This window comes from Thermobia domestica, chromosome 9, assembly GCF_964235325.1.
Source record: "Thermobia domestica chromosome 9, izTheDome1.hap1.1, whole genome shotgun sequence".
Lineage (NCBI taxonomy): Eukaryota > Metazoa > Arthropoda > Insecta > Zygentoma > Lepismatidae > Thermobia > Thermobia domestica.
Window position 1 is genome coordinate 204477174 of NC_137462.1, and position 13793 is coordinate 204490966.

At 36.6% G+C, this 13793-nt stretch overlaps 1 protein-coding gene across 1 annotated transcript in view; it reads right to left on the reverse strand.

The window, feature by feature from the left end:
* LOC145660553 (protein HTATIP2-like) overlaps positions 1–10567 on the reverse strand; it is a 49900-nt gene extending 39333 nt beyond the window's left edge. The window contains exon 1 of the mRNA XM_081725769.1: positions 10282–10567. The gene's annotated coding sequence lies outside the window, so the exon portion shown is untranslated. The remainder of the gene's footprint in view (positions 1–10281) is intronic.
* Positions 10568–13793: the final 3226 nt, after the last annotated feature.

The window sequence follows — 13793 nt, forward strand, 5'->3', positions numbered from 1 at the left end:
TTAGAAGAGAGCCAGGTAAGAGAGGAATACCAGATTGAAGTTTCGAATAGATTCTCGGTTTTAGAAGACTCGGAGTGCACTAGTGTTGAGGATACTTGGATTGAAATTAGAGATAGCATTAAAAGTTCAGCAATAGAAAAACTGGGACACGCGGAAATACGTAGGAACAAACCATGGTTCGACCAAGAATGCATTAAACTAGTAGAGAAGAGAAAACAGGCAAAATTACGGTGGCTACAAAATCCGAATGAAATAACTACACAAAATTTCGCAGATATCAGGCGGGAAACTTCCAAAACTTTTAGAACAAAGAAACGGGATTTTTTGAAAGCTAAAATTAAGGAACTTGAAGATAATAGTAAAAATAAAAATATTCGGGACATGTATAAGGGGATCAGCGAATTTAAGAAAGGCTATCAACCTCGTGCTTATATATTAAAGAAATCTGACGGAACAGTTCTCACTGATACGGATAGCCTCTTAAATAGATGGAAAGATTTCTTTGACGATTTGCTGAACACGCAGCCAAAAACTAATGTGCGTGGAGAAAAGGAGATACACACCGCAGAACCGTATATTCCAGAACCCAATCGAATAGAAGTGGAAGCCGCTATAAAGAAATTAAAGAAACACAAATCTCCGGGTGTAGATGAAATTCCGGCTGAGTTAATTTTAGCTGGAGGCGAAAAATTGTGGAACAAGATACACAAACTCATTCTCCTTATCTGGAACAAGGAAGAATTGCCACAAGAGTGGAAAGAGTCAATCATTGTTCCAATTCACAAGAAAGGCGACAAAACTGACTGTAATAATTATCGAGGCATTTCTCTTCTGTCAACATCCTATAAAATCCTTTCAAATATTCTGTTAGCAAGATTGACCCCATACGCAGATGAAATTATTGGAGATTATCAGTGCGGATTTAGACGAAATCGATCAACTATCGACCAAATATTTACCATTCGCCAAATACTCGAAAAGAAGTGGGAATACAATACCCCGGTACATCAACTATTTATTGATTTTAGAAAGGCTTACGACTCGGTTAGGAGAGAAACATTATACAACGTTCTTACAGAGCTTGGAATACCGAGAAAGCTAATTAGATTAATTAAGATATGTTTAAGTGAATCCCAAAGTAAAGTCCGGGTAGGAAAATTTTTGTCCACGAGCTTCCACGTCGAAAATGGCCTGAAACAAGGAGATGCGTTGTCGCCATTATTATTTAACTTTATGCTGGAATACGCCATAAGGAAAATCAAAGATAGCAACCAGGGCCTAGAGTTGAACGGCATTCACCAGGTTATGGCATATGCTGATGATGTAAATTTAATAGGGGATGATAGGAGAACAGTAGAAATAAATGCAGAGATATTATTAAACGCTTGCAGGGACATGGGTTTAGAAGTAAATGCAGAGAAAACTAAATACATGGAAGTGCGTCGGGACCGTAATACGGCAAATTGTGGAGGCGTTAAAATATTAAATAATACTTTTGATAAAGTGGATACTTTCAAATATTTAGGATCCATATTAACAGACGAAAATCATATTCACGAAGAAATTAAATGTCGACTAAAAGCAGGGAATTCGTGTTACTATTCGGTTCAAAATCTCTTGTCGTCGCGAATTCTGTCGAGGAATTTGAAGCTTAAAATATATAAAACGATAATCATGCCTGTTGTTCTGTATGGTTGCGAAACATGGTCGCTTACTCTGAGGGAAGAACATAGACTGAAAGTATTTGAGAACAGGATCCTGAGAAGAATATTCGGACCCAAGAGGAACGAGAATGGGGAATGGCGGAAGCTTCATAACGAGGAACTACATAGTTTATACGGTTTACCCAACATTGTTAGGGTCGTCAAGTCTAGGAGGCTTAGGTGGGCAGGTCATGTAGCTAGAATGGAAGAAAGTAGAAACGCTTTCAAAGTCTTGACTGGTAGACCCATAGGAAAACGACCATTAGGAAGACCTAGGCGCAGATGGGAGGATAATATTAAGATGGATCTCGCAGAGATAGGAATACAAAGTAGAAACTGGATCCAATTAGCTAAGGATAGAAGTCAGTGGAGAGCTTTTGTGAACGCGGCACTGAACCTCCGGGTTCCATAGGCCATAGAGTTAGTTAGTTAGTTTTATTAGTTTCTAAAATACCGTAGAAAGTAGCGAATTTCTTCAAAGGTTTAGTCCCAAGAGTTTGGAGGGGCACGTTTCTTCGATAGCCCCCCAAAACACCCGTTGCAAAAAGTGAGCAATATTTACAAAAAAGATCCCTCTCCTTATGAGAAAGAACCAGCCATGGATAGTTTTCCAGATGTTCTAGCCTCAAGTAACACCGTCCTTCTTCCTGAGATTTATCTGATATTATGATTCGAGTTATCGTTAGGGTCATGCCGAATAAAGACAATTTTTAAATAGAATTTAAAGAATTAACCCTCTTTTGAAATAACGCAAGAACGATCCCAAACTTTCGTTCTTGTGGCGGTAAGCTACAAGCGGCAGTATGTGTAATTTTAATATTTTAGAGGGCTCTTGGGGGGGCAATCGCCCCCTTCGCCCCTCCTTTAATCCGCCCCTGCCGACACAGCAGTTGCGTCAATGGTTAAGAATGCAAACAACCAATAGAACGTAACACAATGAAACTAAATTACACAATCCGAACGCAGATCGGGAAACTCTGATTTCTTTCTCCGAAATAAAGAGAAGTCCCCGAAGTTTGATCTAGCGGTTAGATGGCAAAGTAATATCTGTAAACGCGTAAAAATGTAATATACAGTATATATCTATTTAGATTATTGTTTTAAACAAAATAAACATTTTAAACGTTTTTTTTTTGTTTAAAACAAAGTACTTTGCTTTAAACATTAAAGCCGTTTTAAACAAAACAAGTTTTTAAAAAGTGTATTTTTTCAACCCGGATTGGCAAACACAGGCATCCATGATCATTACGATATCCGATCCGATATGATATGATATGCATGATCATTATAATTTACACGGTATACTTTCATGCAACTAATTATACGAAATGTATTAATTTGGTTTTAGCGTACCTTTCAGCAGCATGGCTATATGAGACGTGGACCTGAAGATTAACGTGAGATCCAAACCACATGAGCTATTGATGGGAATTGAACCCGGGTCTAACGTACCAAAGGCGCGTACGCTATCCTCACAGCCACGAAGAAAAAATTAAATTAAATATTTGGGTTTTACGTCCCACGGTTATGCCATGCGGGCTAAAGGAGACGGTGATGATGAGAAATGAATGAAATGGTGGAATAGAGGAAGTGGGAGGAAACGGGAGAACCCCGAGAAAACCCACACACACCGTGTTTGTACACCACAAAGCCCACTTGGCGCGAGCTGAGATCGAACCAGGGACCCCACACACCAGAGCGCTCTACCACTCAGCCACCGCGGCCCCACAGCCATGAAGGAGCTCTACAACATGTATTACACTAGTAGTTATCAACAGGGATAGTATTCACTTGTTCCTTCTCTATTTACTTATTCTGTATAAGCACTTTCACCCTAAACCTACATTGCTTGACAATTGCTAGAAAACAAACGGATAATAACCCATAATGTAGAGGTCTGGACGGATAAAAAGTACTGCATCTGCATCCGAAGCATCTCTACCCGCGTCTGTAATGTCTGTATCCGCATTCGCAGATAACGAGATAAATATTTATTTGTTCTTTAATATCTATGAGTTCAAAAGTAGTCACCAACACTACAATTGTAAATACCTCCTCTATACTTGTGTTGTTAATCCTATGATATAATATTAATGAAATACGTACTAAGTACTACTTATACAAATTCTGATTATCAAATTATTTGAAAACTCAAGTAAGGATCCCTCGAATGTAGATTTAGTCTGTATACAAAAAGTAGAACATTAGGTAAGGTTTCTTCCCTTAGTTTGGAACGATTAAACTTCAATTCTTACCGATGAGATTTCCTTCGCGAGCCGCCAATGCTTTATCCTCCACGTTACATAGCTACAATGATAAGTAGCCCATACGTTCTTTAGGCATCTCGCTGTACATATGAATGCCATTTAGAATATATTAAGCGAAGGTAAAACGTATATTTAGATCAGAAAAGTTGTTACAAGATGTAATTATTGTTCAGACACGTCCTGAAGGTCAGCTGAGAGGAAACTAACATTCTAACTCTCCTCTTGTTTCAATTATAAAAAAAAAAAAAAAAAAATATCCCTGCAGCATCAGCATTTCCATTTTATGTGTTGCATTGATAATGTAATATACGATATATTAAGGTATTGCTTGCCTGCTGTCATTGAGTAAAAAAAAAGATTGAAAATATGAATCAACATTTTTAAAAATAGGATTGAAATGGTAAAAACTATAAATCTTGTTCTAACTTTAAAAAAATACTCCCATAAATTTCTTACATCATTGAGACAAGGATGGCGAAGCTTCTAACATTCGGCTCGATCAGTATTTGTGTGTCTGTCCGTCCGTCTGTTCCACGATAGCTCTCGCAACACTTATTCAATTTTAATGAAACTTGGTATGTGCCTTTCTTCAACATGCAGAAATAATCGTGTTGTTTGGGGTTGCTATCTATCAAGAATAAGGGGATGAAATTCACCCTATGTTGCAAGTTTGAACATTACAAATAAACAATTTTTAATAAATTAAACAAATATTATTCAATTTTGATAAAAACAAACTCAGTATATATATTTTCTTGACGGCATCCCGATCACCTCATTGAGTGTATTTCAAATCGTTGAAGGATAAGCGGATAAAGGAGAAGGTATTTTAGCTTTTAGATTTATGGGTTTTCGGCATCTAAGGCCATTTAGCCCGTCACATGTGAAAAATGACGTTCCTCGGCGAGCACACTGCGGCTAAAGGAGAAACTTTTTTTTTCGAACTTTCAAGTTTCCTCACTTAAATAATATAAGAAATTAATTTTTATCGATCATTTGCACCAAATGTATTGGATTTGATGCAATATGGTGTATATTTTCTTTAACGTTTCCGAATCGCCCCATTGCTCTTGGTTAAAGTTTATCACGAATGATAAGAGGAATTTACATCCTCCTACATTTTAGAAAAGATATGTTCAATATTTCAAGATATTGTTTCATTTTAAAAAATGTACTTGATTTTGAAGCAATAGAGTGCATATTTCGTTTGAAGCTTTTCCAATGATCCATCTTCATTGAGTCAAACAAAATCAGTGAAGAATGGCTGGATTTATCTCCCCCTTTCCCCACCTCCATTCTCGGCATTAAAAATTAAAGTACAGGCATTCCCAATGCCTGGGTTTAGAATCAGTCAACAATGAGTGAGTTAATTTGTTTCCCCGCTTCTCTCACCCCATTGTCAGATGTAATATAAATAAAATTGTTTGTTTGTTTGTGTTTGTTTGTCTGTGTGCGGCCTGGGGACCAGACGAGTGGACCGAGAGTTACCAAATTTTGGTCAGGGGTACCTTGGCCCACCCCCAGATCAAGACGAAGCCCTTTGTTCACATTTCGAACCAGGGGGGTCTCAGGAGGGCGTTTACCGGAACCAGCTTGGGAACCAGACAAATTGATCGAGAGTTACCAAATTTTAGTCACGAATACTTTGGTCCAGGCTCCAGACCAGAGTTAAACGTTTTTGTCAAAATTCGAACCAGGGAGGGTCTCAGGGGGCGTTTACCGGGACATGTAAAAGTAGTAGAAAATGACCGATATTAGTGTCGAATTCATAGTTTTCGCGGTTGCTGAGATCAATGGTGATACTCCCACAGACGTTGACTTCCAAATACAGCCCCCGTGCGAAGCATAGGTATATTCAACTAGTTTAGGAAATAAGTTTCAAGATAAAGTAGTTTTCGTAAAATTATTCGATTTTTTTGGTAAAATGAAATGAAATCTTTCAGTTTAACGTCCACAATTATGCCCTGTAGGCTAAGCAACATGATTATTAAAGCAAGTGAATGATGACGGAAGAAATGGTGAAATGAGAAAGTGGGAGAAAACGGGAGTACCCCGAGAAAACTCATAGACACGAAGTTGTCTACCACAAACTTACTTGGCCGAGGATGGAACTAGGAACCTCACATATCATAGGTAAGTACTCTACCAATAAGCTAGCGTGTCCCCCCACGATTTTGATAGTATATTATATGTATGTTCCATGAGGTTGTCCCACAATCCCTACTGATTGCGGTTAAAATAAATCAGTAATGAAGAGTGAACCCTTATTTCAATTTTAAAAATATGATTCATAAATATTCTCCGATTTTTATAATAATAGTCATATTAATAAAAGATAAGGTAATGAAAATCTCCAATTAAAAAACAAAAAAAAATAAATAATGCGTTATGTTTTAAGTAACAATACAAGGTGAATACATACTAGAATTTTGTGAATGATTTCCGAGAGTATGTATGAGCAAAGAATTCTCATCGTGTCTTGTTGCAAACTAATGTGATTCGTATAGAGGAGAATGCTTCCGTTTTACTTTGTAGTTACTAGGTCAACTCGAGATATCTTTGCGTGTTACTTTTTTCTCTTTGTCTTTCTTTTTCTTTTTTCAGAAGCTCAGTTGTATGAGAGAAAACACACGTACCAGATATTGTAGACTATGCAAGAAAGCAAAGTTGTTAACTATGGAAGAAGAATGAAGTTTTTTTTGTTTTTTTTCATTTTTAAACTACTTTCGCATAATAAAGGGCAATATCAATAGAAGAAAAAATGAAAGCTAAAACTGTCGTCTCTGTGCTAATACAAAATATTTGTCAATCACTAGGAATTCTTCAGCATATTTTTAAAAGATGTAAAAATAAGTTTAATTTAATCTCAACCAGTTGCTTAATTTCAGGTCTTGCTTGGTAGAGAAGGGGTAAGACACAAGACTCTCCACCAACATACTAGAGACCTGCACGGGCCGAATTTTTCGGCCCGAGCCCAATCCAGCCCGAACGTACCTAGGCCCGGCCCAGCCCGGGCCCGAAAAGTTTTGGAGATTTTCGGCCCGAGCCCGGCCCGGCCCGATAAGTTTTTTAAAATTCTTGGCCCAAGCCCGGCCCGGGCCCGATAAATTTTAAAAGATTTTGGCCCGAGCCCGGCCCGATATTTTATTTTAAAAATAGCTCGAGCCCCAATCTTTCTCAAAATTTAGTACTAAATTTGACCTAACCTCAGAAACATTTTCTAAACTCTGGTTCATAACCTGACGCTTGCCTTCCAAATGGTACCATTGCCTCCTAGAACTTTGCCTGTCATCGAGAGAACAAAAACTCCATTCCCTGTAACAAAAATCTAACTTAATTGATTTTTAGCATAAAGTGAAGATGGCAATATTGTTTAGCGACAGGCAAAACATTCCCATTACTTCTTGTTATATTTTGAGTTCAGTGAAGGTCAAGGTCAGAGCTCAATTAACCGCATAATGCCTGCAATCCTCTATAGTGAAAGTGGAGCCGCTAAGCGACACAAACTGTAAATAGCTATTGCCTTCTTTGTAACATTTTTCACGGATACACTTCTTCAACGTTTGGCTTTATACTAATTATCGTTTAACGAAAGTCAATAATTATTAAAGCCTCAGCCAAACCCGACCTGAAGAGAAATCAGTGTCGGCCAGCCCAAGCCCGGCCCAGCCCAAAGAAAGAACAGTGTCGGCCCGCCCAAGCCCGGCCCGACCCAAAAAAATTACAGAGTCGGCCCGCCCAAGCCCGGCCCGCGGGCCGGGACGGGCTTCGGGCCTCGGGCCAGGCCCGGCCCGTGCAGGTCTCTACAACATACGCACAGTTTTAAGCTCGGTTGTAAAAGGTGATAACCCACATATCACAAAAAATTTAGTTCTGTGAATGAACTACAGGTTGTCACCTTACACGTGCATAAAATTCGCCAGAGCGGCATGTCACCGTGCCCTTTCCTGCCTTCTATATATGAAAATCAAAAATATTTCACCTTGAACAGAAGGAGAAGAGGCAATTGCCAGTGGCGGCTTTGGCGAGTAGGCCGGGGAGGCACTGACCTACCCAAAAAAATTGAAAAAATATAAACACTAAAAGATACAATAAAGAATACAGATATTTTCCACTGTTTATATTAATGGTAGATAATTATTTAACAAATAGCATCAACCACTACTGTAAAAGTAATTTCCTACTGTCATTAATCAATCAAATGTTGCCTATATGTATCCATAAGCCAGGGAGCGGGCCTACCTAAAATTAAAATTCTAAAGCCGACGCTGCTTGCTGCCTTGTTCATTCACAGAACTAAAATTTTTGTGATGTGTGGGTTATCACCTTTTACAGCCGAGGTCTAGATGAAATTAAGGGTGGACGAGTGCCTCCGTAGTCTCCCTAAATAACGCCCCTGATCTTTGACTAAATAAGTAACTCTTACTAAAAAGCACCACATTTTAATTTTCCGTAATGTTATTTTTTTCTACAAGGTAACTGTGTATTTTGTGGTAGAAAAATGAAATGAAATCTTTGAGTTTTACGTCCCACGCTTATGCCGGTTAGACTAAAGGAGACGGTGATGATAAGTAATGAATGAAATGGTGGAATGAAGAAAGTGGGAGGAAACGGCAGAGCCCCAAGGTGATTGTCCACCACAAAGTTCACTTGGCGGGGGCTGGGATCGAAACACGGGACCCCAAGCACCAGAGGTGGACGCTCTACCACTGAGCCACCACAGCCTCTATTTTGTGGTAAAGTAACGTAACATTTTAGAAGTATCTTGTTCAAGATTGAAGCTAAACTTTAAAAGTTTCACAAAACACATGCAAATAAACAGGAAAAATTGAGTAATTAGAATTGTCAAATAACGCGCTCTCTCTGCAATTTTGTTAGTGTGTATATTTTTTAAATATTTCATTGGTTAATCAATATACATTATTCATTTTACTTAAACGCGTTTCAGTGTATTATTTGTAAAGTTTCACTGTTAACAATCTATATAGAATGAGAACAAAATTGCATAATTTTAGACAGCGAAGTGGCACGTTTCTTTCATAGACACTTATTAAGTCCTTATATAACATAATGCTTAATAATAGCCTGGTATCCGCGGTGGGTCAGTGGGCAATCATCTCTGGTGCCTGGGGTCTCTCAGCCCGCTCCAAGTAAATTTTGTGATGGACAAACACCATGTGCGTGGGTTTTCTCGGAATTCTCTTATTTCGTTTCGCTTCCTTCATTCCACCTCATCATCACCATCTCCCTTAGCCTCAGTGTATAATCATCATAATCATGGGAACATTAAACTCAAAACAGAAATAATAATAATAGCCCATAATTTATATTATAAAGATTTATGTTTTATAATAGACAAATCACATAAAACTTATATAATATAATATAGTACATCTATTACGGTGGCTCAGTGGTAGAGCGCTTACCTCTGGTATCTGGGGTCTCTGGTTTGATCCCGTCGAAATTTGTGATGAACAACATCGTGTCCGTAGGTTTTCTCGGGGTACTTCCGTTTCCTCCCACTTTCTCATTCCACCAATTCTTCCATCAACATTCGCTTGCTTTAATAATAGTTTCCCTTAGCCTAAAGGGCATAACGTCAGATGTTGAACTCAAAGATTTCATTTCAAAGTACATCTATTTCGTCGACTTTAGTAATTATTGTTCATATCAAAACATAAATTTAAAAATTTTCCGCAACTAACAAACAAAAAAATTAAAATAAAAGTGAAATATACTTTATTGATCATGAAATTAATAGCATATAATTAGGAGTTGAAGATGCTCGAACATCAGATGTAAAATAGCGCTAATGCATCTGCATCACATGAATCATTTATGCCCTAATAAAGCGTCGTCCTTATTCTATAGACCTATTTTATACACTACATTTGACTATTTTAATATAGAAATTAAATTACTTAATTTATTATGTGCCAATAAAACAATGTAGGTAATGACAATTTAATTAATAATAAAAAATATTTCTTTTGATATACTATATGTGATAAAATTTAATTACGACTTAGTCGGGAATAATATACATGGATGTAGAATGTTTATCAGTCATAAACAGAATTTATCACTTTTCGCAATTATCTAATCATATTAAACTGTTATTGGTTCGTAACAAAAGATAAACATCACTTATATTTTTAGAAATTTCAGCCGAAAGAAGTAAAATTCAAACGCATATCAATACCAACACATTATTTTATCCTCTGAAACCCTAAATCAATACCTACAAACTACGTCATTATCTGAAATTAATCCTGTAAGAGAGTGAGAACAAATCAAGTAGTTTTCCTTACCAATTACGTATCAGGAACAGCAGGAAACCAAACGCAAAATACGCGTTTTTTGTCGCAGCCACTTGTCTACTGCAACCCAATTTTCGCAGCCTGCAATCGTCTGTGTTCTCCGTGCTCGTTCAATAAAATGGGTTATCTTTCGGCGAAAGAGGAAGGCAAACCTAGCGCCACAACAATGTAGCGGCTGAATGTTACACCATTCAAAGAGTAAGAAGAAAGTTGCTTTAGAAGTAATCGAGAGACTGACAGCAGAATTTCGTCAGCTTTACAGTCATGAGCACTTTTCCTTATCAAGTCTAAATTGTTTAGATGTTCCTAAAATTTCTGAAAGAGTGTAGGCTAATATTAGCTTAAGCAAGAGAGAGAAGCAAACTAACGGTACAGTACAGAGGGTAATATAAATGTATTATGCAGTACAGTGGAAATGACTTGAAAGCAATATAGATTTCGCGTTACATCATGTTTTATTTTTTCCCTACTGTATATTGCTATGTCATGGTTAATAATGCGTTTCAGTCGATTGTGACACTAGTTTCCCACCAAGGTCGTATTATATATATTTACGAATTTTTTTATTCACTTTATTGGAAATCGCAGAGGGCATTGGACATTGGCGTAACTAGGATATTTTCCTAGGAGGGGCCATGACCCCTTAGTTCTGAATTGACAGAATCTTTAGGAGAACTTGTTATAATGTTTTATATATATTTCCTTCTGAGTCCCCTTACCCTGCACTTATTACCATCTCTTCAATTTATTTAGTTCTTTTAACACGACACTGTCATGTAACAGTTCAGTGAAAATCTGATACATCAGAAATTTGCTTAAAATTGTACATTTCTTATATTCTATTGCTACTAGAGTCTAAATAACTACCTAAAATCTACTCTATGAAAAATCATAATTTTCTATTACTGTTCTACTCGTTCAATTCGGAGCGAAAGTACATTATTAATAAACGCTAACTATTATGTTCTCAATTTACTCTTACATCTAATAGAAACACAAATAAATATACAAGCAATAACATAATTTAAAATTATATAAATTTTTAAAAAATCAGTCACGGGCTAATATTTGTTCATTTCTGTATTTAAAGTAAAATGCAAAATCTTTTCATTTTAAGTTTTACAATAAATCGTTGTTGCTTACTAGAGTTGTAGCTTAATTACACAAACCATTGCGAATAAAGAAATACAATTATTTTTTATTCATAAAACATTTTAACTAAAAAAAAAGAAATATGTAAAAATACCAAATAGGAGAAATATAGTTGGCTAACTTCCCGTAAATATTAAAAAAATGCAATTAGAAGAGAAGCACGTCAATAATACGGGAGAAGAAGACTTTTAGAAGACTTGAAAGACTCGTTTTCCTATAAAAGATTTTTGTTTCCCATTATCTTTTCAATGAAATTACACATCTTACAATTTAAAATTTTCAGGAGGACCTATGATAAGTGGCCATCATGGACCAGCAGAAGTGATTGTAAAATTTGAAACAACAAATATTTAATGGAACAAAGATTTAACCAGCAGAATTGATTGATAATAACGTTGTTCGCAATATTTTAACCGAGAGAGAAAGAAAGCGAATTAAATGGTATAAAGGGACTTTTATTTTAAATAATTAAATCAAATTATAAGCAATATATTCAACGTTTTGTAGCATATATGACAACTCTTGTAATATCCTGAATTACATATGAGCTTCTTAGCATTCTATTGCAGTTGCATCGTTAGTATCAACCGTCAGGAAATATGGTTACAGCCAAGGGACACCCACGGATGGGTCCACCGGATCCGGTCCCTCAAAAAATCTTATTTCTTAAAAATGATTGTGTTTTATCTGTACCAGGGCGTACTCATGGAAAGTCCATCCGATCTGGACCGCATGCAATCTTAGTAACTTGACAGACATCTGTGAACTTTCTTAATAAAACAATTCTTAGTTTGTCAGAGAAATAATTAATGTGGTTTAAAGATTTGATCTTACACTATATCTGTATTCTGTTCTTTCTTATGAAAACAACCTACGGAGTTCCTTAATTTTTCCTGTGAATATAGGTAAAGTAGGGGAAGTCGTGCGTTCCAGGGACATAATGTACCAGGGGACATGGCACCCTTACAACCCTCCTGAATTTCGTACCAATTTTGCGTTCCTATCACTGAATTCAGTTTTCTATACTTCATTTGCGCAACATAAAGTAATTGCATATAGAGGCAACTGGACTGGAAGGCAATATATGTTCCTCGTATATCAAAGTTTCTTGCTGCGCATAAGTGGAAGTAACAAGTAAATGCTCCAGCATATTTAAGATACCTATGTATTGCTTCTACATTCTGATGATTTTAATTTATTATTACTCCTTTCGTTAAATTTACTTTTATTTATAACTAGGGCGATCCAAGTACCAAGGGACACGAATTTTGATGTACACCCAGCCACAAAAGTATCCCCCTAAGTGCTCTAATTCCATTACTTGGGATCCAGGTCTTTTGCATTTGTGACAACGCCTAGACAGACGCAACCCAACTTACACGTAACTTTTCTCGGCACTGACAGCAGTTGGTAGCACTAAGTCCAGTCTGTATGGAAGTAAAATTGTGAGTAGATGACTCACGAAACATTTCTCCATTAGGAGATCAATCTCTCTGGTTCAGAGCGTGTTGTCCAATGAACATCATATGTTAATCTCAATATTGCTGTGTATGTAATGTATTTTTTCATTATATACTGTATATTCAAAGAAATAAAAACAGTAGCTGAAAATATCAAATATTGAACAACTGCTAAAAATAACTTGTAAATGATAGCCTCCATTCAGAGAACTTCTTCAATTCTCTTCATTCCAACATCTTTTTCTTTCTGGAGGAGAGATCTTTCTTGTCACACTGAGTATACATTGAAATTGAAATTGAAACAGAAACACTTGAAAAAGTTTCAGGATGGCCACCAAATAGAAGTTAAATGTGCTAACCACCACCTACCGTGCCATTTAAACTTCCAGCCAAACTAATACCTAGTTAAAGTCGTTTCATGGAAAAATATACACAAGATACTCAAATATAACAGAAACAAACAAATATAAACAAAATATAAATAATAAATAAAAATATAAATAAAAATATAAATAAGAAAATATAAGCAACTTGTGTGTGTTTTAATGACTTACTAGAGATTTCCTTGTTTAACTCAAAAGCGAGTTATATAGACGTTACTCAATGAGGAAAATATCACGAAATGTTCTTCAAGTTGAGCCTACGTCATCGGCAGAGCCGTAACTTGTGGGGGCAACTGCCCCTAGAGAAGCTCCCTGCCGTTCGAGGGGGCCCCTTTTGAGACAAAATTTTCATACTTCATATACGATACGAACATGAAATTAGAAATGAAGCATGAAATAGGGTCGCTACATTACATAAATAAAACAGCACACAAAAGGTAAATAGAACAAAAATGAATCGTGGACCCATTTCAGTAGTATTTATTCGTATGGCTTTGTGATTTATCAA